The 24860-nt window shown below is 44.1% G+C and overlaps 1 long non-coding RNA gene across 1 annotated transcript; it reads right to left on the bottom strand.

The window, feature by feature from the left end:
* Positions 1-16026: 16026 nt before the first annotated feature.
* On the bottom strand, positions 16027-23043 carry LOC138068002 (uncharacterized). The gene is made up of 3 exons (XR_011142513.1): positions 22948-23043; positions 22664-22778; positions 16027-16800 (listed from the first exon to the last, which is right to left on the bottom strand). It is a non-coding gene; the product is annotated as an uncharacterized lncRNA (long non-coding RNA).
* Between the last annotated feature and the right edge of the window lie 1817 nt (positions 23044-24860).

Here is a 24860-nt window from a genome sequence, read left to right as displayed (position 1 = left end):
GCACCAAGTTTGGCATTTTGACCATGCTGCCGTCTGCCTGCTGTACTTGGACTGTTGTGGCGTTTCCCACGGCGTGTTAATTTCCTCCTCTGTGGTCTCCAGGATTTCTTCTCATGCATGGTAGCTGCGTTTCTTTGAGGATTTTTTCATGTTGTCCTCTAATCTGGATTTCACTAGCATTGTGTTAAGAGCCAAAGAATACTTTGCAGAGTTGACAAGGTTCTTCCTCTGTCCCAGAGCTCTTGTTTCAAGCCCTCTGAGGAGCACCGTGCTTCACATCCCTGAACCTGACTCCAGGGAGTCTGGTTTTTGTTCAGTGCATCATGCTTCACTCAGTTCTGCCTTAAACTAAGCCTCTGAAGCGCCAGTCTTGCCTCTCCGCCTCATGGAGAGAAGCTCTGACACAGGAAAGCCCTTGGGTTGCAAGATATTTCCCTTCCTACTCAGTGTCCAAATGTTGCTGCAAAACAGCCCTTCTGTGCATAACACAGTGAAGCCATGGAGCTTAGAGTAAGCGTTGTTGGCTTAATGCCACGCTGCACTGCCAAAGTGCCCATGGGTTCTACTCTCTGTATTAAAATTTGGATGTGCTTCAGGATGCTTCAGAGCACAAGACTATAGGAGATCCTTACTATAGAGCAGGAACTCACCGAGCTGCAAGAGGGAGTCAGTTCCCTCGGCTCACGCCACAGCAATATTGGCGAGTTTAAGGTGGGTCGCATCAGCTCAGCCCCCATTCGCTTTATTTGGAAGCAATAAGCTGTTTATGTTGCTTGAAAATGGAAGATTTGTGGTCTAATGCTCTCTTGCTAATCTTGTCAGCTGCTTAAAAATTTATGAGTGGAGACACCGAAACGTTGGGCTGTTCTTTGGGACAGATTTTTAAGATATTTTTGACACCTAAAGACGCAGGTTTCTAAACACCTTTACAAATCTGGACTCGTGACTGACACAAAGCTGCCTCATAAACTTTTGGTGCCCTGGAGCTTCTAGCCAAGACTTGTAGGTAAATGATTGTCCCATGGGTGTAAGCCATGGGTGTAAACCATTAATCATCAGCATCGTGAAACAAAGAGTTTTCACATACAGCTACCACCCCAAATTCTGTATTATTGCCTTGTGCGTTTAATGTCTTCACTATGTAAACACGTGGAAGACCATGAATAGCATAAGCTTGATGGGCATTGGCGCTTTGTGGTCAGCGTTCCCCAGTTTGTCCTGCCAGTTTGTCCTTCACATATTCAAGGATTTTGCAACCGTGGTCCACTGTTCCTGAAAGCAAAGACGTCTGCCAAAGCCGTCTGCATAGTACAGGATGCACTGGCATGTTGTCACCAGAGCTATACTCCGGTGGGGGACGTACAGAGTCCTAAGGACAATCCCTCCGTTTGATCCATCGCTTTTTATACAGGACCGTGTTGGTTCATCTCTCTCTCTCATGACTTCAGCCTATCTAGCCTTTTCAATGGCAAGCTTTTTGGAAAACAAAGTCTCAGTTTGTGTTTGCAGCATGTGGCTTGGAGGTCACTGCTCTCGGTTAAACTCTCAATAGCTCTTCCTTCCCTCTGATCCAGATCTCCAGAGCAAACATATACACCCATATTTCTGTCATGTGTGTCATTCAATAGCAGGCTAGTGGATAGATGCTGTGGGATGGGCTTTGCTTACCTTTAACATAATAAATTAGTATAAAATCAAAAGACCATTTTGATTTTTTGAGACTTGTTAGAACAAATTCCTTGCTCCTTTCAGGTGTCGCTAAACCTGCTAAATATTTTGGATTGACTCTATAAACTGAGGAGCCTGTCAGAAGCTCTTCCGTTTCCCAACTATTTCTTATCAGGGGGAGTATTCTCGCTGATGACTGTTTCTCACCCAGTTTCATAATAATTGTCGATTGTATTGTCAGGTCCTCTGATCTGTTTCACAAGTGCCTAGTGCAATGCTCAACTTTGTGCTAAAGTAAGATAATACATCTCCATCTGTAGATCTGCTTGACAGCACAGCTTGAGGACCATATGGCCTTGACTCTGACTGTCCGCCATTTTTTCAATATTACCCCCAAGACTCTTATTTCCTTCATAGACAGAATTGTTAGAATTCTCTGTTTTGCTCCAAATACACAATTCTGTCTTGCCTGTTTCCGTTCTTCCCTGACTAAAGAAACTGTGGCCTCGTAGAGACAGCCCTGAAACTTTTTCATTCACAGCACGAGGTTATCTGGTCTCTGCTGTCTTTAATCTGGGGATAACAACTTGTCCTTAATTTTGCAATGCTACAAATTGCACTTGATTGAAAAAACACAAGTCAGTCTTACTATAAAAGCACCGTCACATGCTGCAGTGGTATTTGCTTCCATTTCCCGACTGAGCGACCAGCCAATGTGGTGGTCAAGGCCTCTAAGTTCTCTGTTTCCTAGCTAGCTGTGCTGTAAAGAAAGTGCAACTGTCTTTCCCTTTCATCATCATTTATACCAACTGCCTGAATGGATCAGTTTAGGATATGTGCTCTCTCTTGCCGTGGCTTTGCACGGTGCTTAACACAGTGAAGCTCCCTTCTTGATTGATGCCTTAGAGATACTACAAAGACATAAGCATGAATAATAATTGTAGTAATTCATTTCTGTTCACTTACCTCCTTTTCCTCATTATAAAGCATAATGGTAAGTTCATTGCAAATATCCAAAAAAGCACTCAGCCTCACAATTTATTCCTAGCATGCAAGTGTACTTTGGGCATCTATTAAATGGGAAAAGTTTTCTGGTTCCCGACTGAATAAAATGTGATAGAGGAAGGCCCTGAGATACTGATCACTGGTACCGAAATTGAAATGACCTGCTACTTCTGCTATGGGCCAAAATCTGGTAGAAATAATGGCAAGTATGTCATGGAAGACGTCTCCCAAAAGTAAGAATGCAGTCACTTGTTCAGAAAAGCAGAATTACAGCTGAATCATCATCCTTTGCAGCGTGGTCTCCACATGTCCAAGTCCCAAAAAGGTCAGTTCACTGTCTTTCTCTAATGCTTAGTAAATGGAAAGAGGAACTCAGATCACTGAAAATCATCATGTACATATAAGTTAAAGAAAGCAATTTAGAAGTACAATAAGCTTGCTACTGAAGTGGCCTCTACTCTCGGTTTTGTTAGATCTCTGAGAAATCCATGCTTTTCTGGCTTTCATTGCAATGATGTCTGTTCTCTGCCAATTTAAGAGTTACTCTGGTAGTCTTCAGCACTGATCCTTTATGGTCTGGCTGACCACAGGTTTCCAGGCTGCCAAATACAGCCTGTCAAAGAAATGGAGAAGAGCACTAATCACACTAGTATTTGAGCACTTCCTAAACTAATATATTTATCCTCACAGGATTTCTGTGAGGTAGGAAATTACTACTGTCCCCCTTGTAGAGATGAAAAACAGATGCACACAGCAGCTAATTGACTTAACTAAGGTCACACAGGAGCCTGTGGCAGAACAGTGAAGTGAAATCAGTCGCCCGAACCCAGCGCTATGTGCCAGAGGGCAGCTCATCTCCAACACTGTTGAAAGACTCCCAGCCTGGTCAGTGCCCGCTGGCTTTTATAGCCCCCTGCAAACTCAGAGCACAAGCTCTCAGATCACGGCAAACTAGGAAGGAAGGGGCTGTGATTTTCAGACAGGCCCAAGTCATTTAGCGGCAGCAATGTTAGCCCGGCCCAGATTTGCAAAGTGACCAGGCTTTTGTACTTGCTGTGGGGAAGAAGTGTATTTTTCTTTTTTCCCTGACAAATGTTGAGAAGTGATTCCTGATATTTGATCAAAGCTCGTAGTTAATTTCAGCCTTGTCAGAAAATCCATCTGGGGACTTTGAGCTCCCCTCCTTGCTTTCACACTAGTAAAAGCAGTATCTGCTGGAAACTAGAATTTCAGCCCAATCCTTTTTTCATTTTAATTTTCAGTCCTGTCTACTTCTTTATTTTATATTTAGTTTTCAGAACATGTTGAAAGCGTTTATAAAAACGGCATGAAGCAGTTAAGACAATAGTGGAGACTATGTTCAGAGACCTTAGAAACAATTGTGTTTTAAAATTTCAAGTTGTGCTGTAAGTACTAGATGACGAATGCCACTAACAGCTCATGTGTACAAGAGTGGGTTTTTGATTAAATGCTTGTCCTTATAAGCATTTAGACAGGAAAGGGAGTGGCGTTGCCTTATCCTTGCAGCAAATTTATAGACCTTGTTAGAGAGGTTAAACTTTTATGCTGACTAAACTTTTCCACACCCTCTTTCTGCAATAAAAAACACCTCAAATTTTCAGCCCACAACCAAGTAGCAGATGAAGTAATACAGAATGTTTCATGTTAAAGCAAGGGAAGTATCTCAAAAGTGCTCTTCTGTGCCAAAAATGATTCTGTCCAAATGGCTGCTACTTAGTCAAATAACTGTGCCTCTTACCAGCTTTTAATATTTTGTAGGATTGCAAAGCTAGTGCTTTTTTTCTTTGTATGCGTCAACTTAGGTTCTGACCGCAGTACAGGTTCTGCCCTCGGTTATATATGCAGTGGCACCCTCCGACAACAGTCACATAAGATAAAGAGGTAGTTTGAAGACCAGAGACTGTAAGTGTAACAAAGAGAAGGATCACCCTGACTGCAGCTCTGTGGCTACAGATGACAGGCAAACAGGAAATATATATTGCATTGACTGTTAGATCCCAAAAGGAGCTGACATGATTGCTGTTGACCGAATTTTCTTTCTAACTTAGATCTGATCCTGAAATTTCCACGGTGTAGTAAATAGGGAGTCCCATTTTCTTACCTCAGTGCATGAGAGCTGTGATCCTGAAAAGATGAGAAATAGAGTATTGTTCCCACGTCAGATAATCTCAGACTTTTGTATGCAAACTGCAAGGCTGGAGTTGGAAGGGTTGTAGAAACCCTCAGGCACAGCACACTCACTGGTGGCTCTGCTCTAAAGCAGAGGTCTACAAAGAAGTCAAGCAGCAGAATTTGGCCACTCCAGTCTTCTACAGTTAAGCCCTAGAATTACGCTGCTGAATTTTACCTCTTATGTGTATTTTCTCCTCTTCCTCTACAGTGTATTTTCTCTGTGTGAAGCCCAGCATCCAAGTTTTATTCCTGGCTACATAGGAACAGCATAGAAGTATCACAGTTACCGTGGAAAATCGTAGAGCTGTAAAGCCTGACTATGGTGGGATTAACTTCCGCAGTCCTGGGTACAAGCACGGAGCAGCGTTCTCCCTCTGGTGTGTGCGAGTGAGTAATCCTCACGGCTCTTGCTGGGCAAAATTCTCACCTGGGTAGAGGCCAGAATGAGGGATATGTGACACGTAATCTTATGAGCTTGATAAGGACATAAACGCTTCCTAGAATTTTGCTATGCTTTCACAGAAGGATGTGTACGTATTATAAGAGTAAAATGAAGCTATTCCTTAATGAGTTTTTTTTCTTTAATTCATTCCTTCCTCCCGTCACTCCACCCCTTATCTCCCTCCTCCCCCCTAAAAAAACCCAGCAGGAACCAGCTGTCTTGACAGGACATTTAAAACTGCTTTTGTAAAAATAGATTTGTATTTTATGGCCTAGTATTTTAGAGGCTGGTGACTGGTTAAACTTCTTTCAGCACCAGCACCTCTTGCTTTGGGCTCCAGCTTTCAAATAAGTCATTGGTTGTCATGATTTACTGTGTATACTATGGGACAAGTGCAAGATTTTGACAAGAACAGATATTTGGGTGTTATTTGAGGAGACACGGGGAAAGTCACTTAGCTCAGTGTTTATACAGAATGGCTTTCTTGTTTCAGAGGTCACCTCTGTTGGAATAACAGGTGCAGTCTTCTGAGCACTTCAGACATCAGCTGCAAGGGCTGGTTTGTGCATCAGGGAGGTTATAAGTTTCCTGTTAAAGATACTCAGCGTTTCAGGGAATACATTTTGTTTAAATTTAACACACCTTTCCATCACAATTCTACCAGAAATGTACAGCCCTTAAGCACAACTTTTGCTTTTGTGGTGATAATAACGTGATTTCTAAATGCTGTTCCCATTAAGATGTTCAGAGCAACGGATGTGGAAACCTGTTCCTGAAAAACATATGTCAAAACTTTGACGACAACTGTCTACAATTTAAGTAAGAACAATAAAGTAGGTGAGGAAGAAGCAATCAACATGGTACAGACTTTGGTCGAAATTGGGAATAAAGGTTTTCTGCAGTTCTGTTAAACTGTGGGAGAGCTGGCTCTAATAGACGCTGTGCAAATACTACAGAGCGCGGTGTTTGGTTTTGTTTTTATAAGCATCTTGAGATGGCATTTCTCCAAAACTGAAGGGTTAGGCATGTCTGACAAATGAAACTGGCTGGCTGAGCATTCCTTAGCTTCTCCTTCCTGAACCACTGCCCCTACAGAGAGCTGCAATGCTTCCTCCTCGGCCCTCCTCTAAACCCAAGTGTTTCCTACAGCCTCGCATGCCTTTTTTGTTCTAATAACCCTTGACTGATCAGCTCTCTGGTTTCATCTAACTCTTTTTCTTTCTTTTCTCTCCACCCCCATTCCCTCCAGCAGGCACATGTGCGCACACATACACACACAGCCCCCAAACCACTTCCCAACGGAGCACTTCAAGGACCGAGTCACCACTCTGGGACTGGCCATTCTCTCAGTATCTCCTAGCTTTCCTTGCTCAGACTGCCTCTAAGTTAAACTTCAAAACAGAGACACTGCAGTCACCCCTGCTTATATTTCTCTATCCCACATTTTCCCATCTGCAAGTCTTTTTAACAACTTTAGCATGTCACTTGCCAAATCAGCTTTATATAGGTTCTTGGATTAGCCTCATCACTATAGTATCTCAGCACCTTTCAGTCATGCATGAAGTGATGTGACTAATATCTGACTTGGGTGATTTGTTCTCTCTCTTTCTCTCTCCATTCGCTGTCAAGAAGGAGAATTGTGCCTGCTGTGCAGTATTCTTTGTTTTGTTTCGATTATGTTTCAGTTTGCAAGATTTTTCTGTGGCTGGGAAGCAGGGGGTATCACCCACCATCTTAATTCTTTTATCCCTTAACTATGCTCTTTTGAGATGATGAAGATTTTTACAATTTTTACATAATCCAGGCACTACATTCCTGTGATACAAAGACTATTCTGTGTTGTTGCATATAATGACTAAAACTGTCTGGCACTATTATATCTCGTGCTTTTGGGTGCAAGTCATTCTTTAACTATCAGAGATCAGGCTGAGAACATGCTGAGAACAGAATAGTCCACCTGCGTCTTGTGAGTTCTTATACCTTCCTCTGTATCAAACACTGCTGATCATGGTTAGAGAGGACATGGGGCTACACTGAGGTCTGTTCCGATCTTGTCTGACCAGTACGGAAAGAAAACAGTGATTTTCATATTCAGATTTGGGTTAAATGGTGGAGTCAGTTTCTGTCTCTCCCCATCTTCCAACCAGTTCTCAACTGAAAAGAAAAGGAACAGAGTTCCATGAAAAGAGATGTAATAAAACAGGCTATTTTTTTTTAAAAAAAGCAAGTAAAGAACCCTAAATTCTTAAACAATTCTTTTTGGCTGTCAGGAAACAAAACCTTCACTCAAAATCTTTTTCTCTTAAAATACAAAGTGATCTTTAAAAGAAGTTGTACAAATAAGTTCCCTCAGGCATTCCTGTAGCACACCATAGCATTCCATGCACTCTTAGGAGTTGATTTAGAGCAATCTGAACTGACAAAAAATGAAACTGCAAGAAGGAAAGACAAGCAAGCTTCAGCTGCTTTGGTCTATTCTGGATTTCCTGCAGGTAACTGGAAGGAAGATGAACTTGTTCTCTTCCATGTCTTTCCCCTACCCGTTGCAGCCTTCCCTAGGACCTGGAGCATGACCGGAGTTGCCACTAGGACAGGCCTTTCCCCATTTTCCTGGTGAAGGGGATCTCCATACAGGGAAGGCCCCACTTAGTATTTTAAGACTTGAGCTTCACATACAGTTTAATCCAGAATAAGCCAGTACCACCACCAAAAGAAGCAGCCAAATCATCCTATTCCTACCCGAGATCCCATTTTCCATTGAGGCAATAGAAGCGCTTGAGTGGCTGCAGCGTGAACCACATCAGGAGACAGTTCTGGATTAAACTAAGTGGCAAAAAAGGTCATGTTTTAACCTTGATGCACCTCCCCTTGCAACCATGCATATTATTGCAGCAGCACAAGATGGCTGATATGCAAGGGCTGGGATGAACAACGGTAGCTGGTGGGAAAGCAGGGCTGTCTACCATAACGGAGCTGGTTTATGTTTTTGCTGCTGGACAACTGAAACTTCCCTCTGCAGCAGTGATAGTTTATACTGGCCTAAATTATATGCAAAATTACAGTCTAACATAAAGGGTATGGCTTTGTGCCTAGTTTGAATTTAAAAGGTCTCCTTAGGGTAAAAAGTATATCAATGCTTCCAGCCTTATGACCAAACTCACTGCATGTTTTGGGTGCTGCGTTCTGCACCAGCTGTGTAAAGCAGCTGTAAATTCAGATAGCTGCTTTGCATTACTGGTGGGGCACAACACGGCCAGCGCTTGGGTGAATCTGGGATATGCTTTGCTGCACCAGAGAGACAAAAGGAGAGAGAACCTTTGTGCCAGAGTGATTTATCTCCATCCTCTGCTTTTCCTTTCTCTGAACAGGGAAGTAGCCCCTCCCTGTAGCCACAGTTGCAATCCCCCCATCCCAACCCTGGCAACAGGAGGACAAAACACCCTTTTCTCCCATGTTCTTCTGCAATTTCATATCCTAGCCCCTATCCCAATTCCCCACAGGATGCAGAGCTTAACCCTTCCTCTCCTGTGCAGGCTGGAGGCTGTTAAAGGTGCTGGAGGGGTAAAGGAGGGAGAAGGGAGCCACTTGTAGGTGAGCACAGAGGCTATGGCGGGTGGGGTGGGGGGCAAGGGGACACCTAAGCGCTTGGGAGAGGCTGGTCTGAGGTAAGGTCCCTTACCCAAGGGACATGGGCAAAGGGAATAGAAAGTCACAGGGATACAGTAGTTGGACACCTCACTTGGCACCCTCCTCACCCCTAGAAACTGTCTTACAGGCCTTTGCACATCTCTAGCCTGCTACTCATAGCCTTCCCCCAAATCCTACTGCCCTCTTCAGCCTCCCTCTCCAAGCCAGATTTGCCCTAAAGCCCCGTTGCCTCCTCCCAGCCCTCCTCTGTCCCACCCACAAACCTGCTCTGACTGCTACAGGGGTGAGTCTGCCAGCAAAGCTGAGGAGTCTTTAGCTGTCTTCAGTCACAGGTTCATCTCCCACACCCCTTTGGAACCACTCCAGTAGTTTCTATCAGTGTTAAAAACGTGTATCTTAATTTCTAGTCTGAGTTTGTCCAGTTCCATCTTTATCAGTTCTTGTTATGCCTCCTCATCTGCTAGAGAGCCCTTTAATATTGAAAGGCTCAAGATAGGCAGACACCTTGCAAGAGCTAGGTTCTTCTTGTTTCAGGAAACTCTGCAGCATCTGCTTGTTGCAGAAAAGCTTGCACTTTTTCAATATTCCTTTTATAAGAGGATCCAGCTGCAAAGTTTATAGCTGAACTCTTTTTTTTTTTTTTTTTTTTTTTTTTTTTTACAATGGGCAGAGTCATGTTGCTGAAAATGGAGTGCCTGCCTAGAACTTTCTCCAGGTGCAGGGATGTTAGCAGATGTTTTTGTGATGTCCAGACTAGAGAAAAAGCTGTTCGAATTAAAAATTCAGCTCTGAAGCCAGGAAGTAGAAGTCCAGATGGACAGTGAGATGCCTAGAAAAACCTTTTGTGGCTGTCAAGGAAGCATTCAGATAACACTGCAGCCCCTGGGGTAGCGTTGCTTTGTGTCTCGGGCTCTTGCTGTCCCTCCCTGCGCGTACCCATGGGGAGCAGCAAGGTGAGGAAGACTTTGAGGGAAAGCCATGCACACGAGGAAGAAGTTTCTCAAAGTCTTCCCAGGGTGCCTCCTCATTCAACACACCACTCAACTCTTACGTTTCGCTAGCGCACGATGAAACGTGCTGTGACAGTCTATATGAAAATGCTATAAAGTAAAGATGAGTTTGTACTGCATTGGCTTAAAGACTGCATCAGTCTTTCAAATGGCATTTAACATTGCCATTTTGACTCTGTAGATAAAGCTTTGTCATGCTACCATCATAAACTTCAACTTTCAGCTTTTACCACAAGGTTATGCTTGGCAGTGACAGCGCAGGCAAGAAGCAAGTAATTCTTTCAAAATCTGAGGATACATAACCCCTCTGAAAATAATTTGTATGTAGAAAACACACACATTAGTGGAATTTGTTGTTTGTATAACCCAAGAACAGTTTTAATTAAACAATAAATCTAAGAAGCAATTAGGCAAAAAGGGGTTGAGGCAGAATTGGTATTTTGAGAGAAAGCTGAGATACTGCAGTTTAAAAATCAGCCAGTCTGCGTGTTCAGCAAGTATCTGCTACAGCACCTGTGGAAAAGCCACAGTGTGGTGTTGCATAAATAGATGCCTATCACGCGAGAAGCTCCATGGGTAGATATGTAATTATACAACTTAAAAAAAAAAAAAGCATAATATTTATACTGCAGCTTGGATTGGCTTCAATCATGTGCATAATATATTTATTTGAAAACATCCTAATTATGTGTTTACCTGACAGAAGGAGCCATTACAATCACCCTGGCACATAAACCCATTTTATAAATCTGCCTGCTTTTGCCATTACCCAAGAGACCTAAACCAACTGCACATTTATGACTATTTATATAAATCTGTGAAATAAATAATAGTATTCTTAAAGAATATCATAAACACATTTTGGATTTCTTTTTCTCTTTGTTCTAGATTTTTGTAAACAGTTTTTTTCCTAGAACTTTTCAGAACAGGGGTGTTGCATTTTATGTGCATGGGGAAAAAAAATGCATTCTTAACACTCTGGAAATAACAACAAACTCCTTGAAAGATTTAAATTAGTTTGTCCCCTGAACTGAATATCCCATCTGCTTCCTTTCCCTCCCCAGGCCGCTTCTTGTCACCCCCCCTCTGTGGGGGGTGAGGAAGGGGGAGTCGCTTATGAATTCCAGGAAATACACAGCTATTTCAGCCTGGTAGGGCTGTTTTGTGAAAAGTCTTCCGGGTTTCTATCGGGTGCCTAGCACACGCATCTTACCTTGTCATGGTAGAAAGGGGAGGCTGCGCACGCTGGCGCGGTCTGAGCTTTTGCAACGTATTGCACGCGTTGCTGGAGGGTTGCTCCTGAGGCCTCGACTGCGCTGCCTGCGTTGTCATAACAGGGTCACTTGTGATTGCCGGAGTTAGAGAAACGCTGAAGTTTTTCGTGTTTGTTTTAAACTAAGAGCACTGAAGCATTTGGGAGAAAGAAAAACAAATACTAAGAATTCTAACAACTTTGCAAACAGTCATAAGGGGGAAGTGTGGTGAATCTGGGGCTTGGCGACCTTGACAATGTCTTTCTAAATAACACCGATTGCCTAATATACTAGCAAAGCTAAAGCAAATTCTAATTTAAGGCTGGCTCCATCCTTTACTCACAGGATTCGCTCGCTCACTTTTTTCTGGGAGAGAATACCCCAGTCAGATTTAAAAATGGCATAGCAAGCTTAGCTGAACATCCTCTTCTCCCTTCTTAGAGATGAAATACTGGATGTCAATATTTTCAGATTTGATGTTTTGTTTCATATTTTTCTATAACTCATCCTAAATCATTAAAAAGCTTACATTTTAGACATTTATAACAAAAATGTATTCATTTAAATTTTCTCTTCCTTTTGTGAAACATCTTATTTTAAAACTAAAAAAGGGGAGGCATGGCTCCTCTTTCTGGTTTGCATGTCCTGTCAGCCTGATTACACAATCTGTTATAATTACACTGAGCTCTGCAGACCTTAAGGGAGCCATGTTATACAGTAGAATGACTGCTAATTGCTATGGGTAAAACCTTGAGCCCATCGAAGTCAGTAGCAAAATTTCTACTAATTTCATAGAGAGAATTTCTGGGGCCATTTTCAGAATTATAAACATCAATATTATTTAATATACTTAACTGGAAGGAAAGCCAAATCCATCATTAATACTATATAAAGGCTAATAAACTCAGTTTCTTGAATACTTAAGTTACCTGAAAGTTTAAAACCTTTAGGTCATTAGTATTAAAACAAACAAACAAAAACCTCACAGAACTTCTTAATTTAAACTGAGTTATTTCCTTCTAACACAATTTGTTATGCCATGAAATTTATGATGGAAAGCTATATGACATGTCTGTGGATTTTTTTTTATGCCAAGGCAAAATGCAAAATGGCAGAATGGTTTTGCTGAAAGGCTTAAAAATGTCGTTGGAGCTAAGATTTGAGATCCAAAAGAATTTCTATAAGGAAATCACGAGCAACCGAAAGGTGATTGAGGAGTAGAATGTAGTTCAGTCATAAGGGTTGTCTTCCAGCACCGTCACACGAAGGATGGCACCAGGCGTAGGGAGTTGGCAACAGGCTGCCGGCCAGCAGCCGCCCGGCTCCCACTTTCTCAGGAAGCTGCTGCTCATCTCCATGTCCTCCAGCATTTCCAAGCTCTGCATTTGCCTTTGATTTCTATGTGTTTCCTTGTGTTCCTGCTTTAGCTCACAGCCATTAGAAATTTCCGGCCTCCTGCTTGGCTCAGTTGCTGATCCTTTTCAGAGCCATGTCCATCTATCTTGATCCCACTGTTTATCTCCTGCAGGGACAGCAATTTGATGCGTACTGTACCCCTTCCATATGGCTTCCTTAAGTCTAAATTTAGCCTTCCCCAAGCTAATTTCCATAACTAACTGATGAATTTACCAAACTATGTACACTACTTTTTAGTATGACAGGGAGGAATTGAATTTTAGAGAGGAATTGAAAATCAGATCTGTGGTCAGAACTGGGAGAAAGAGCTCTCTCCACTCCAGAGAGATTTTCATCTTTCTTTGCAATTTCATCTTTATTTCAAATTATCATTTGAGTTGAGCAGTAGTTTTTGTTGCTGGAAGATAACCACAGGCCAAATAAACTTAAGAATTACAGAATCACAGAATCATTTAGGTTGGAAGGGACCTCTGGAGATCATCTAGTCCAACCTCCCTGCTCAAGCAGGGTCACCTAGAGCATATTGCCCAGGATCACATCCAGACGGGTTTGGAATATCTCCAGGGAAGGAGACTCCACTACCTCTCTGGGCAACCTGTTCCAGTGCTGTGTCACCCTCACAGTGAAGAAGTTTTTTCTCAGGTTCAGATGGAACTTCCTGTGGTTCAGTGTCTGCCCATTGCCTCTTGTCCTGTTGCTGGGCACCACGGAGAAGAGGCTGGCCTCATCCTCTTGACACTCCCCCTTCAGATACTTGTACAGGTTGATGAGATCGCCTCTCAATCTTCTCTTCTCCAGGCTGAACAGGCCCAGCTCTTGCAGTCTTTCTTCAGAGAAGAGGTGCTCCAGCCCTCTAATCATCGTGGTAGCCCTCCGCTGGACTCTCTCCAGGAGTGCCATGTCTCTCTTGTACTGGGGAGCCCAGAACTGGACACAGTACTCCAGGGGAGGCCTCACCAGGGCTGAGGAGAGGGGCAGGATCACCTCCCTCCACCTGCTGGCAACACTCTGGCCTAACACACCCCAGGAGACCATTGGCCTTCTTGGCCACAAGGGCACACTGCTGGCTCATGTTTAACTTGTTGTCCACCAGCACTCCCAGGTCCTTCTCTGCAGAGCTACTTTCCAGCAGGTCAACCCCCAGCCTGTACTGGTGCATGGGATTATTCCTGCCTAGGTGCAGGACCTTGCACTTGCCTTTGTTGAACTTCATGAGGTTCCTCTCCGCCCAGCTCTCCAGCCTGTCCAGGTCCCTCGGAATGGCAGCACACTCTTCTGGTGTGTTAGCCTCTCCCCCCAGTTTAGTCTCATCAGCAAACTTGCTGAGGGTGCACTCTGTCCCTTCCTCCAGGTCATTGATGAATATATTGACCAAGACTGGGCCCAGGACTGAACCCTGGGGGACACCACTAGCCACAGGCCTCCAACTTGACTCTGCGCCATTCACCACAACCCTCTGAGCTCGGCCATCCAGCCAGTTCTCAATCCACCTCACCGTCCACTCATCTAGCCCACACTTCCTGAGCTTACCTAGGAGGATGTGATGGGAGACAGTGTCAAAAGCCTTGCTCAAGTCCAGGTAGACAACATCCACTGCTCTCCCCTCATCTACCCAGCCAGTCATTCCGTCATAGAAGGCTATCAGATTGGTCAAGCATGATTTCCCTTTGGTGAATTAATATAGAAGAAACCAAAATTCTGACTAATCTTCATTTTTTAAAATCGAGAATCAATCAGGATGTAACTAGAAAGCTTGCCGAACAATTAATTTTTAAAACTGTCTTTTTGTAATTGTATTTGGAATGAAAACAATCCTAACAGTAATATTGGTCTATTACTAGAAATGATGAAATTGTAAAAGCACAGTTTTTTCTAAATCATCATCCTCTGTATTCAGGGGAAAAGATAGATGACATTGTCATGTTAAATGACGGTGAGACATAATTAACTCCCAGTAATCGTGGAAGGCATTGCATAGCACCATTTTAAAATCAGTAGCTTAGATAATTTGCATCTGAGAATTTTGTAGGAGCCAGCTAAGAAGCTATTTGGATCATTACTGTCAATTTTGAAAAAGTTTTGGAACTGAGAAAAAGTTCAGGAATCTGTTTGAAAAACTAATATTGATCCAGTATTTAAGAAGAGACAATTGTAGGGCTTTCGTCTTGACAACTAGCTCCTGCAAAATAGTGAAATGACTGATACAGCAGTCTAGTGAAGAATTAAAACTGGCAAATACAGCCAGTGCCCATTAAATTTATGGAAAATACCAAGCTAATTTGATATATTTTTGTGTAGCTGACAAATTTAATTAAAAAAGGTAATAATGTATTAATACTCTCTACAGCGAGACTTCTGTTAGACATTGACTAATACCAAACATTCTCCTTTAATTAATTAGAAACATATAAATAAACGTGCTAAACGTTAAATGAATTAGATGGCAGCTCCTTGACAGTTTTGAAACAAGTTTGGCCATGTACTGGTAAATGAGGAACACTCGCAATAGCAGATACGACTGAAAGGTTCTAAGGAGTCAGCCCCCGGCCCTGCCCAATTTGAAAGTTTTAGCACTGAAGAAAGAAGAAAATATAAGTTGTTAATCATTAAGTTTGTAGACGGCACAAAAATTGTGGAAATACTGTAACACAGAAAGCCATGATAATAGAAGAAAGAAGACAGCCTGCACCAAAGGCTTGTCTTGGCAAAGTGCCTTGTTCACGATATGCTCTAAAATAGCATTTGCATTCTCTATCAAAGGCTAAGAATATACCAGAAACCATAAGCTTACACTTAATACTTTTTGTAATAGATATGTAGAATGTTATACAGTTCGCAGGAATCTAAGAATGGGTATTCAGTCATTTGGGCCAGGGAAGATATAGCTAGAGCTGTAACACAGTGGCACTTTCAGGCTTCTAAAAGAAAAATTTCAACCACAAGATTGTGTTGCATAGCCACAAACATGCCTATCTCTCATTAATTTGTCTAATCCCATTTGGAGCCTATTTATACTCTGCAGTATCTTGTGGCAATGAGTTCCACAATTTTATGTATATACAGTGTGGAAAAATACCTCCTTTTGTTGGTTTTACACCCGTGACCCATTTCAGCTGGGAGCTGTCAGGTCCTCTGTTACAAGAAATAGTGAATAGTTTATCTTTGATCACTCTGAATCATTCATGATTTTATAGTCTTCCATCATATCTCCTCAGCCCTATTTTTCATAGGATATGTAATCCTAATCTTTCCTTGCATGACAGCTGCTCCAAACTCCCGTTGTACTTCCTGTCCTTTCAGGGCCAGCAAAGGTTGTAGGGGTCATACCAAAAGTCCTCCTAGACCACATTGTGGATGGTAGCAGGTACCTTCCTAGTATGTTCTCCCTGCTTCCACCAGTCACAACCCCAGCTTTTCCTAAGGTTTTTTGAACCTACCGATGGGTCGCTTTCATCACACCTCCGACTTCTAATATTGAATGAGGCATTGGACAGCAAATCCCTATTCAACTGTTCTAGGCTGTTCAGGATTTTATAAACTGCTATCATGGTGTGTCATTTCAGGTTAAGACCCCTAAGCCATTTCCATGTGGAAACCGCTCCGACTCTTGATACTCTGGTTTTTGAACCGTTTCTTGCTACTCCCTTCTGCTCTTTCTCAGTTCCACTCTGCTGTTCCAGCCAGGAAGACCAGCAGAGCACCCAGCAGCTGCCCGAGTTTGTATAGTGATCTCATGCTGGTTACTGTTGCAGTCAGTCTTCCTTCCTCAGTAATTCTGCTTGCTTTTCCGATTTCTGTTGAGCACTGAGAAGACATTTCCATACATTTCTCTAATAACCTCAAAATCTTTTTTCTGTGTGCTAACAGTCAACTCTGAGCCCAATATGTTTACATGATATCGGATCTGTGTATTCTCATATATATCACTTTACAGTTATCTGCATTGATTTTAATGACATTTTGTTGTCCAGTCATTCTGAATTGTAAGATGCTTTTCATCCCTTCACAGTAAGTTCTTGTCTTTTTACCCTGAATAGCTACTATCAAGTTTTTTCATTTCACTGTCCAACCTCCTCTCCAGATTTCTGGTAAATATGTTGATAGCATAGGCTTTTGCACCTCTTCCACTGTTTGAATACGATCTTGAAGTAGGGAAGGAAGGAAGCTGAAAGAGAAAGGGAGGAACCAGTAATGGGTACAGTATTCAAGACATGGCTGTAAAGCAGATTCAGAGGGTGACATTGTGGTGTTATCTGTTTTGTTCTCTGCTCTTAATAATTCGTACTATTAGATTTGCTTTTTAGACCAATGCTGAGCGATGAGGCGCTCTTTGCAGAGAACCATCTGCAGTGATTTCACTATCTCTTTCCTAGTACTAATAGCTAATTTAGAACCCATGATTTTTATATGTATAGTTAAGGTTACTTTTTTCCCCTGTGTATTATTTTGCAGCTATGAACAGTTTCATCTGCCATTTTAAAACTCAGTCACTTAGTATTATGAGATCATCCTCCACTCTTTGCAATCAGCTTCAGTTGTGTTTAGCTTCATTTCAGTAACCTGAATAATTTTGTATCATCTTCAAACTTTGTCATCTCTCTATTCACTCTGTTTTCAGATTTTTTTTTTTTTTTAAATATGTCTTGAGAAACCTGCACACTCAAGACAGAGCTAGGGAACCCAGCAAATGGTATTTGCCAGCCTGCTCCGGGTAAGTGGGTGGTGAAGGAGGAAAGCAAGTGCTCACGCTGCCAGTTTCCTGCTTTAGGGAAGAAGGTCCCTCCAACTGGCATGAGCCAGTGCTCTGCCTGCCAGCAGCAGAAGACTGTTACCCCACAGCTACCCTTCAAAGCGTCACAGGTGATAAACAGCAGAGTCATCTACTAAGTGATGCCAGACTGCTGTGTATAACACAGAAACAGGCAAACAATATCTAGTTTAGTATGAGCAATAGTTAACTCGTTTACTTAAAAACAAAGAGTAACAGCTACAAATACAGAATGAGGACTTTGGAAGCAGCGACTCTGCAAAGGACTCGCGGGTCTTGGCAGAGGAGCACTTGCACATGAGTGGCCAGCGTTATTCTGGGCCAAAGAACTGAGGGAATTCCCGAGTACCAAGCGCTGGCCTCGAGATCCCATTATCCCTGTGCCTGGCAGCGATGTGGCCATACCCAGGCTACAAAGTCCAGTTCTGGTGCCCACACCGCAAGAAGGGTGTTATTAAATCAGAATGGCTTTGGAGTCTTATTAAGGGATCAGAAATGCCTTATAATGACAGCTGAGGAATCAAATCTGTAACACTAAAAAGAAGATCTTTGGGTTGAACTGGGCATCATGGAAAAGTCCTAGCATGAGTGACAAAAATTTGATAGCTCTGCAGCTAAGCAAAGTTGTAACAGCATTCAGTGGCTAAAGGTTGAACCTCAAGAAATTCAGAAATAAGCTGCACACTCTCAGTTGTGAGAGCACTGATCCCATGCTGGAGCAGGGCATGGGGGGAAGGAATCTCTAAGTTTGTGGTGGTCTCAATGTCGCTAGCATGTTTTTAAAATCAAAAATGGATTTTTTTCCCCTAATGTATCTGCTCAAATTCAAATAAGTGCAGTTCTAGGTTTTCCACTACACATTTCATTCGTCCCTGTACACAGTATTCCAAAGATGATGAAGTTCTTGCCTAGTCAGAAGCACAGCTTTTTAAAGCTAAATCTCAGCAGGGTCATAATCCCTGCTGGAGGGCTATGAGCCTTGAAAGGAGGTATATATGACACTGATGAGAGGCAAAGATAGCTGTAGAGACTCAAGCTGCTATCAGTATGTGCTGGCATTTGGCTTTTGTTGTCTGAAAAGTTAGGAACAGGGACTATGTCTAGAGAATTTGCTGTTTGCCCTGGCTAACAAAAGACACCTGTAATACAATGGATGAAAGATAAGAAACTGGGACTTCCTGGGAATTCTCACAGCAGTTTCCCAAAGTCTGGCCTTGGCACATGCAGCACAGGACAGAGAGCACCACAAAACAGGGGACAATCATGGAGCTGCAGACAGCAGCGGATTAAAAAGGAATTTGCAAGGCAAGAGGCACTGCAGCAGCCAGAGGAAGACTGCAGGGCTGTGGCAAGGCCACCAGTAGCAGGACACAGTTGTAAGCAGCCTTAGAAACACCACTTGTAAAGGTCTGTGGCACAAGGTAATTCAACATTTCCAAATGAGGAGGTTTGCCTTCTGAATGGCTGCCCACCAAGACTGCAGCTTGTATCCAGGCCTTCCACCTTCTTCCTTCTCCTCCTCTGCTCTTCTCTCCCTCTGGGAGATCTCCAGCACAAAGCCAGCTTCCTCCGAGCTCTGCTCCCACCTACCCCCAACACCTCTTGAAGTAGAGGAGTCTATCAGGAGCGCTCCTGGAGGTAGGCAGAGACCCATCCCTACCGTTTATCTGCCCATCCCTGCTCAGCAAAGATCGCAAAGAGGCACTTGCAAGCAGAGAGCAGAAAGTGCCCAGCAACTCCAGGCAAGCTCCTCTTCCCTTTGGAGAAGGGCAGGAATGCCTCCACACCTTCCCCACAGTGCCTGCTGGAGGAGAGCACAGCTGGCACTATGGCAGCTGGCCCTGCCCTGCAAAACACCCAAGGAGGCACAGAGATAAGCAGGGGCAGAAGTGACCTAGAGGTAGGTGGCAGATTTAATTGCTTGACAGAGGCCACCTCACTTCAAATGCTGACAGCACTGAGAGAACTAAGCAGGAACAGATTCAGGAGACCTACAGTCAGGCCAGCAAGCAAAGGGTGCAATGCCACAGCAGTAGAGGCAGGAGGGGTTAGTGACAAAGAAGTCTGCAAAGGCTGAAGAACAACACGCAGGAAGTTGTTACATGGGTTTTTAAGAGCCCTGGCATACCTCTCTGCAGTGCTATCAGGTCACAGCAGCATTTTCAGCACTCCAGCCATGAACAAGTAACTGAGCAGAAGCAGCAGAACATGAGGGAACTTCATCAGATCCAGAGCTTTAGGAGGCATCTGATCAGCCTTACTGAGAGGCAAGCAATAGCTGCAGAAACCTGTAAACTGCCTACCAGAGGGGTTAGCTGGCTGCTGGGGATTTATAGCCTGCTTAGAGACACCTGGGTTAGGCACCTGGGTATTTTGGGAGTCCCCGTTAGCACCTTTCTGCATATTTGAGTACCAGCATTAAAAAACCTGTCCTTCATGGCCTGAGGCTGCTGTTTGACACCACAGGCTGAACACATTGTGTTGGTATCATGTTGCTTTTCAGGGTTGCAGCCAATGCAGGGCAAACTGTCTGTAAGTTTGTGAAGCCTACAAAACCCAAAATGGGAGGCTAGTTGATCTGGATGATCTGAGAACACATAAACAAGAATTCCGGGCTGAAATCAAATGGAGGAAACTTAAACTGATAATAATGAAGTAGTCATCATTGGGTGCTTCCCCAAAGCCAATGGTGGAAAGGAGAGCATGCCATTGGGAGCACCTCACAGGCAATAGTGTCCATTGGTGAAGAGTCAGGCTGGTCACCAAAGAGCTTCAAACTGGATCTCTGTTCACTAGCTCCTGCCAGTGTCTGGTCAAGTGTCCTCTGAGGTCAAAGTAGGGTTGTCTCAGGACCCTACCAAAGACCCTCCAAGAAGTGGTTTTTCAGATGTTGCCTTCTGAAATGCCTCTTCACCACTGTGTGGCAGCACTGGATTTGTCCTCACTGGCAGTGCCAGCCAGAATGTCCTTTGGTTTTATGGAAGTGGTGGTAGGACCCAGGCTCTCCAAGGTGCTGTGTTCACACTGCTGTAGCTGGTGAGGACGGGTGTTAGCGCTTGGCAGACCTTGCTGGAGCCATTCTCTTCCCTCTCGCTGCCAGCCAAAGCTGTAGTAGTGCCCAGCAGTAGTTAACACCCATGGGGGCCGTTCTTAGTGGAGAGAGCCTGCAACTAACAGGAGCAGCAGCCAAATTCCCTGGCCCCAGTGGGAGAAGGCAGAGCCCTATGCTACTGCTGCTTCCCAAACTGCTGCTCAGGGGGTGGGAGGAGAAGACTCCCCTCTCCAGGGCTACCAGCAGTGCTTTTTGCAACAACAAACACACAAATCCTTCAGCTCTCAGCAGTGTCTCTGCTCTAAGAACGCAGCATTGGATGTTATTTTGTTAGCAAGCCAGAACTTCAAAGTTTTTTCCTACTTTTATCTGCCAGCAATTAGCAGTGTGTGAGTAGCAGCCTTGGTGAGTGTGCCACTGGCAGCTCCTCGCAGCACTCTCACCTACCGTCTCGCTCCCATGCTCTGGCCTCACATGCTGCAGGGAGCCCAGTTCATTGCCCAAAAGTGCTTGCTGGTACCTGCACTTCTTAGATTGAGCCTCATCTTTTCCTCTTTAACTTCAGGTTCCTTGTCCTACCATCTTCTGAGACTACGAATTAATTCCCTTCCTTCATTTATATTATTACCTTGAGGGTATTCATAGACCAAGACCACATCCCCTCTGACTCTTACCATTGCTAATTGATAAAGCTTTAGTTCCTTCAGTCTTTCATAACCATGTGCTTTAGTCCTGGTATCATTCCTATTCCTTACCTCTCTTTCTTTCAAACTTTCAGGGACGTTTCCTGTATTATAAATACAGAACGACTCGCACTCGGGCGAACGGACAAGCAATATGAAATGCTGCCTGCACATCTGCTGCTCAGGTCATTCTCCCCGTGAGGAGGCAAGGACGGAGAGCCATGTGCAAGAGGGACTGATGCACAACCGTCAGGTGCTCCAGTGTAATGGAGACAGCAGTGGGACGAGGAGCGGGGGGAGTGAGGCAGCAACAGTCCTAGTGTTCCCGACGGGGTCATGCAGCAGCACGTGCTAGCGCCTTCACTGCAATGCACGGCTCTTCCCTGCTGCAAGTGGTGAAGGGTGTCAGCTCTGTGCATAACTCTTAAGCTGCAAGATTATACAGTGTTAGGTTGGCTCCCACCTATTAGCCTTAATCTCAGTGCTTTCCAGGTATCTGAGCTATTTGAATTTTTCTCCATAGGGTTACAGCTTGCTGTTTATTAGTGCTGCATCTCATCTCTTTGCATTAGCCCACTGCCGTATTGTTTCCAGGCTGCTTTGGATGCATCCTAGTTCATGCTTGGTGCCCTTTGGTGAAGCTGATGTGACTGATGCTACTTCTTCCTCTGTCTAATTGAACTTTAAATACAGGTGCCAGTTCTGGCTCCTGTGGTAACGTCACTAAAATTGCTCCCATTTTGGAGTTTCATTTTTATGGTGACTCTCTGAATCTGTGACTCATCAACCAATTTCTAGCCCACACCAAATTCTTTATATCTATAGAGCTTTTATCCAGTTCTAAAGAAAACTTTATTATAACATTACAACAAAAACTACTCTGAGTAGACCGGCCACGTGGGAGACTGAGAAGCTGGTTGCATAATAAGGACAATCTTTTCAAAAAAGGAAGACAATTTGTTGCAACAAATAGGGATAGAGTGGGTCAGAGCCAGTGAATTCACACCTCTACAACCTCCTCAATATCCCCTTGGGGTGAAGAGAGCATACAGCTAGGTGCTTTGCAGCAATTGATTACAAAGCAGCTCTGGTTACTGCAAAGGTCCCAAAAATGCAAATTGCTTGTAAGGCGCAAGGTGCATCCCACATCGGCTTCCTCATTACCACATTTCCATGCACGTGACTTGCAAGCTCTTTGTGATTCATCCCTGGCGTGAGTTATGCGCAGCAAGGAGTTAGGCAAAGGGAAATTGCCCCAGCCTCGGTAATCTTAATGCCACTGATTCTCCCTGCTTGCTCCCCAGATCCTACCACCTCTCTCATATCTTCTGCCTTTCCCAGAACATGGGGGGCTGGGGAGGGAATTGCAGCCGCTTCCCGGAGAGGGAGGGAGCTGCGCCACAGCCCAGCAGGTTACCTGAGAATGCAGGCTATGGAAATTCATATTTGCAAGGGACTGCACTTGAGAAGACTGCGGGTTATTTGAGGAGTTAGAGCTTGAACATAAGAGGTAGGGTTAGCTTACCTTGTTCCCCACTGACACCATCTCCCTTCTTATTTTGGGAAAAAGAGTCCATGTGCAGAAGCAAAGGTGAAGTACAAACATCCACTCCTAATGCACCGGAAGGACTGAAACAAGGCTGTATAGGTAGGGAAAAAATGAACGCTGTCGGCAAGCTGCTTTACCTGTGAGTTCCCTGCAGTTTTTGGAGCCCCTGGGCAGAGCCCATAGGCTCTGCAAGGCACTAACAAGGAGAAAGCAGGAAAGGAGGAGACAAGAGGGATGAGAAAAAGTAGTTAGAAACTTGCCTGCCAGAGAGACGTGGGCAGGTGGTGGAGAGGCTCCTGCGCAGCCTTCGCAACCTTTCCAATGATGGGAGGCCTGTTTGGCCTTTCCCAGGCCCCAGAGAGCGCCTGTGATGAAAGGAAGATTATTTTTCAAGATTCTCTTCAGAGATTTCTTTTAAAATTCTCAGGCACACTGTGTCCGGGCCTGCAGATTTACAATATGTAGGTTGAGTTTTGTCAGATACTCTTTTACCATCTCTGTGTTTATCCTTTGCTCTTGGCCTCTCCAGCTGCTCTCTCATAAATCCTCCGCTTCTTGCACAAGAATCCCCAATTTCTTCATTATCATTACTGAAACTAAGTGAAAATACTTCTCTCAAACCCATACCACCCTGGAGTCAGCCCAACTCAGCCTTCAGTTGCTGCAGGACTCGGATTTATTCCCTGATTCCTCTGCCCTTCTGTTCTTGTTTTTAAATAAAAATATTAATGCACAAACACTGCAGTGTGACTACAGCAAAGCTGTCCACATGGAAGATGTTTAAAATGCAGTTCAAGCATGGTAATGGTAATGCTATATATTATAAGTATAGATCATTTTGGTACCTGCTCATCTTTGAGTGAAGCTACTGTGTTTGTATTCTTGACAGATTAATGAATAGGTCATGTTCTGCCCATATTTAGAGACTGCTTTCTTATTTCTTGTATCTTAACTTTCTCTGATATTTTGATGCTTTTTTTTTTTTTTTTTTGCTTTTCTAACCGTGCCTTTCTTGGCTGCCATTTTATGCCTGTGGGTCATCTGTGAATTGCTCATGGGTGAGCTGTGTTCACCAGCCCACCACTGGCAGGGTATATACGACATGCATGACATCCTCCCAGTAGTCCATTGCCACGAGTGACAAAACCATCCGGCAGCCAGTTACAACTAATTGGGGACAGGACAAAGGAGCTGGCGCCAACACACTGACTTTGTCTTGCAAGTGAATGGATGAAGGTGGCAGCAGCACCTCTGGGGGGAAGGCGTAGTCAGAAATGCTATTGCTGAGCACTCGTGATGTCCCCCCGCTTTCCAGGAGATGGAGAGCTCGCCAGCTCCGCTTGCTGCCATTCACCAGCAAAATGCCGGTGAAAACTCCGGGTGTTTCTCTCCTCAACCTGCACTTCACTCAGAAACAATGGTGATTCTGAAGCTTAACAGGGAGAGTTTGACATTATTATTTCCTGTTGATCCTGTGGGCTTGATTCAGCAGCGTGCTGAGCCACAGGACAGAAAGGCAGCAGAGCCTTTGACCTACCGTCCAACACAGGTATGTCAGGAATCCAGAGCCATTTAAGACACTTGCATATGTATTTTGCTGTGGGAAAGATTTTGGTGCATAGCAGCTCCAAAAGTGGAGCCTTTTAGTGAACCCCTGTGTATGGTGTGCTGGCCTACAGCACTCGGTCGTCCAAATTTAGATACTGAAAATAACGGTTGTATGTTGCTGTGGTTCTGGCAATCACAAAGTGCTCTATGGAAGGGAACAGCCCAGTCTGCGCTTCCCATGCCTCCACTGAAACTGGAGCAGGGCTGTTCCCCCGGGTCATCCTCCAGCACTTTCTCTTGTGGATTTAAGTAATTGCAGGGTTTCTTTAGGCAAGAATATTCTGTGACCTATTTTAATCCCTTTGGCTGTGGTAGATCTGACAGGACAGGGCTTGTGCTAGACAGGCACTGCAGAGTATCCTCCTTAGATATCCAGACTCGGTGTTTTGTATTTAGCTGTGCCTCGCACTCCCAGATAAGTGCAGGCTGAGATCCCAAGTGACACTGTCTTCGGTGGGGCCATGGCTCTGCAGCAGTACTCAAAGCATAATCCATTTCAGTGCCAAATATCTGCCCGGGTTTCCCAAGACAAGACCACAGGTGGCTCCCTCCAGGTCCATAACCA

The sequence above is a fragment of the Struthio camelus genome, chromosome 8 (genome assembly GCF_040807025.1).
Source record: "Struthio camelus isolate bStrCam1 chromosome 8, bStrCam1.hap1, whole genome shotgun sequence".
NCBI classification, from domain to species: domain Eukaryota; kingdom Metazoa; phylum Chordata; class Aves; order Struthioniformes; family Struthionidae; genus Struthio; species Struthio camelus.
This window is presented reverse-complemented; position numbering and strand designations above follow the sequence as displayed.